Genomic DNA, 4,399 nt, shown 5'->3' on the forward strand with positions numbered 1-4,399 from the left:
CCCTCCTTCCCCTCCTCCTCTCCCTCTCTCCCTCCAACCCCCCCTTTTTTTTTTCATTTTTAAAAATTCTAAATCCAGAACCTTTCCCTCGAATCTCCATTTCACAATAAAAGCTTTTTCCAAAAGCTTGTAATGAATTCTCACTTCACTTTCAAATGTCTGGGCTTCCTTCTGAACTTCCTCTGTTCTGTGCGGTTGTTAAATGTTACAGCGGCCTACATTTTGGGAGGAATTACTGTTCTTAACTCCCATGCCTTCTCCATGGGGGAGAGAGTGAGACAAGTGAGACGGTGACACGAGAAGCATTAATTAGGCACCTACTGCGTACCAGGCACTGTACTAAGCCCAGGGGTTACACATTTAACCAGGACTAAATCGGCCCTCACTGCCCGAAGGCCAGTTGTATTACATTTCACCTGCTTTCCTCAGGGTTTTATGATATCCTTAAAGGGGTTTTGGGAGGGTCTAAATCCCTCTGCCACTGGCTTCAGTCCACACAAATGGTGTTCCCTCAATTTTAGGGGTCCTCTGTGCTTCAGTTCCATTTAATGACTTAATGGTGGGAATAACTTTTATAAAGGAATATTTATTTTAAAGGTATAGTAAGAATAAATATACAAACTTTCCTACCTCACCCCCAACACATGAAAGGTATACTCCCCCCATACCACCTCAGCCATGGAGCGATGAAGGAAGGGTATTAGGTCTGCAGTCTAGCTCAGTTCCTAAATATCACAGAACCCCCAATTTCCAAGTCAAAAGCCCACATTGGGCTCCAGTCCCAGACACCCTCCCCTGGCATCTTAGGGCTTTCCTGATAGGCTGACTGGTAGGAGGTCACCGTATCTGGACTCTGGGAAGACGAGATTCCATCTGTACCTAGTACTGAAAAGTACAAATGAACCAGCCAGAAAACAAAACCCAAAGCCCATTTCCCAGGGCCACAGGGTGAAAAGCAGAAAGAACAGGGAATGTAACCCCTCTTCCCACTCAGTTCATGGACCTCGTGATATAGGTGAACAGGATCTCCACCCCTTTCTGGATTCATATGAAAAAGAGAGACTTTCCCAGTAGTTTTAAAGACTCAGTCTGTTCTGGCTACACAGCCAATCTATCCACGTGATAGGGGAACACAGAATGCCTTCTCCCAGAAGTTGGTCCCTGGCCTCTGCCATATGGGAGCCTCCTTCCTAGGTGATACTGGCATTAAAAAAGCCTGGTTCCACAAAGATAGTCAAAAACAGTCTCTGCCCTCCAGCTCACATTCTAATGGAGGAGATAACATGCAGGCAACTATGTACAATCCAGGTACAGACAGGAAATAACCAATAGAAGGAAGACCTAGGTAGCATTAAGCAAAACTAATTCAAATAGTGGCCAGGTCCCCAAAACACGTTTCTTTCTGCACCTTGTGAATATCACCGCTTTGACGTCCTTCAAGGCTCAGCCAAAGGCCAATCTTCTACAAGAATCGTTTCCCAGTCCTCCTAAATCTTAGTTCTTTCCCTCTGAGATTATCTCCAATTTATCTTGTCTATATCTTGTTTGGGCATAATTATTTGCTTGTTGTCTGTCCCTCCAGTAGACTGTGAGCTCCTTTAGAGCAAGCACTATTTTTGCCTTTCTTTGTATCCCCAGCACTTAACACAGTGCCTGGCATATAGAAGGTGCTTAATAAATACTAGCAGACCAACTGGCAGTGGAGAACATGCTTCATCATAGGTCCTCGGTAGACGTGGTTGGTCATTGCATTGATCAGAGTTGATAAGCATTCCGTTATTTTCTTAACAATATTCTTGTCCTTGCATAAATTATTCTCCTGGTTCTGCTCATTTCACTCTGTATCAGTTCACATGGTTCTCTAAAGTCACTTCTGACAGTGCATTATTCCATTACATTCATACGCCCCACTTTGTTCAGTCATTCCCTAATTGGCTAATAGGCAATCAAAGACACTCCTTCAGATTCTAGGTCTTTGGTTTTCTTCCCTCACTCCCCTTTTAATCCTTCTTTTGAGTTTTTGGGGTGGGCATTCAGGGAGGACTAGCACTTCTGTTATGAGGGCTGCTGAGTCCCTTTCAGGACTGCTCATCTACCTTTGCTGTCCACCTGGCACTCAACTCTCACCTGTGGCTCCAAGAAGCTGTTGCATGTGCAGCAGACACACCCTGATAAACTATCTGGGCAGATGGGCTAAACCAGGTTGAGGGTACCAACGGGCCTCAAACCCATTGGTGAATTAGGGAGATGTCTACTCCACCCACGTGAAAACTTCCCCCGGTGCAACCGGTAGAAGAGAATAATTTGTTCCGACGGCCACGAAGGTGGCCGAAGCAGGCATTGTAGAGTGCTTAGAGCTTGGTCAGGCATCAGAGATGCCAAGGTCATCCACTACATCCTGGGCCATCACCAGTCTTCTTAACTTTTGATCTGCCACTGGTCTTCAATGACTCTGGAAGAGAGAGTGAGGCTGACAACTTTGTGTAACTCTGACTCTTAAATCCAACTCACTCAAGAGTCAAGACCTCATTTAGAATATTGAAGGCATCCCTTAAGGATTTCAAGACGTGGACGGAGGAGGGGAAAGCACTCCAGGCGGATGCATGTCCCTTTGTTTCAGTGGCACTGGACTCCTTCTTTAAGAACAGAGTGAGTGCAGAACCACGGAGATGGGAAGAGGGTCATGTGTAAGGAATAGGCACGGAGCGTATGGAATGTAAAGTAAAGGTAGAAAGGAACCAGACTGTGTAGAGCCTTCAATGCCAAAGAGAGTTTACTGTTGATTCTAGAGGTGAGAGGGAGAACTGTAGTTTATTGAAAGGGGTGATGGTGAGATCTAAACTTTAGGAAAATCAGTTTGGCAGCTGAGTGGAGCATAGATTAGAGTCAGGAAAGACATGGAGACCAGTTAGAAGGCTATTGCAATAGTCAGGTGAGAGGGAATGAGGATCAATGTGCACAGAGAAAAGGGGATGTATATAAGAGGCAAGGAACTGGATATGGGGGGTAAGTGAAAGTGAGAAATCAGGGATGACACCTAGGTCATGACCCTGATTGACTGGGAAGATGGTAGTGCCTTCTCTAGTACCGGGAAAGCTCAGAAGAAAGGTTTGGGGAAAAGGTGATTTTTGTTGTCCCATTCCTACCTGTCTAGTCTTAAACCTTACCCCGCCTGCCAACACACACACACACACGCACACACATGCATACATGCATACATGTCTCTTTGATCCAATGGCCCTGGACTCCTCCATTAAGAACTTCCATCCAATAAAGCCTTTTTCAAATAAGACACTCCATCTCCAGACTCCAGGTATGTTCACTGGCCACCCCTCAGTCTAGAAGACCTTCTCTCCTCATCATCCCCACTCCTGGCTCACAGACTACCCTCAAATTGTAGCTAAAGTACAAGTCTCAGTTGACCCGTTCATTCCTGAGGTTAGTGCCACTCAGAGTACAACAGTCCAATTAGTTTCAATTAGCACAATTAGACTAAAGGTCAATGCATACTGACAATGCACATTCTAGGCCACAGTGAGACCAGCTGGCCCTCGATTCTCTCCAAGCAGCAGTGCCGAGGGGAAAATGTGACTCAGAAGGCGAAACCCTCATCTACTTTTGGGGTCTTCCATCTATAGACATTTATAGGTGAGGAAGGAGGCAGAACATGGTGGCTTTTGGGGTTCCCTCAAGCTCTAGACTTGTGATCAAGAACAGACATCAGTTCCAATGTTATGCTCAACGTTAGGGATGAAAAGCATCCTTCACAGTCCCGGAGTCAGATTTACATATTAGAGAACAGGGGAGCAAGAGGGCGCCGTAGTGCGCACAGCACCGGGCCTGGAATCAAGAAGACTCATCTTCATGAGTTCAAATCTGCCCTCGGACACTTCCTAGCTGTGTGACCTTGGGCAAGTCACTTTACTGTGTTTGCCTCAGTTTCCTTATCTGTAAAACGAGCTGGAGAAAGAAACGGCAAACCACTCCAGTATCTTTGCCAAGAAAAGCCCAAATGGGGTCACGAAGAGTCAGACAAGACCCAACAACAACAACAAAATAATAATAGCTTTATGAAGTGCTTTAAAGTTTGCAAAGCACTTTACAAATATCTCATTTGCTCCTCATAATAACAGGAGGTAGGGGCTATTATTATCCCCATTTCTCTGAGGAAATTGAGGCAGACAAAGGTGAAATGACTTACCCAGGGTCACATAGCTAGTGTCTAAAGATGGATCTGAACTCAGTTCTTCCTGACTCCAAGTTTGGTACTTTATTCCCTTTGCTTCCCCAGAATTAAGTTTATAGTTCTGACATTCAGAACACAGAAAGTCAGAGCTGGGAGGGGCCTGAGAACAGGGGATGTCAGGGCTGGGAGGGGCCTGAGCACAGGGGATGTCAG

The sequence above is a fragment of the Vombatus ursinus genome, unplaced genomic scaffold (genome assembly GCF_900497805.2).
Source record: "Vombatus ursinus unplaced genomic scaffold, bare-nosed wombat genome assembly UNPS02001287.1, whole genome shotgun sequence".
NCBI classification, from domain to species: domain Eukaryota; kingdom Metazoa; phylum Chordata; class Mammalia; order Diprotodontia; family Vombatidae; genus Vombatus; species Vombatus ursinus.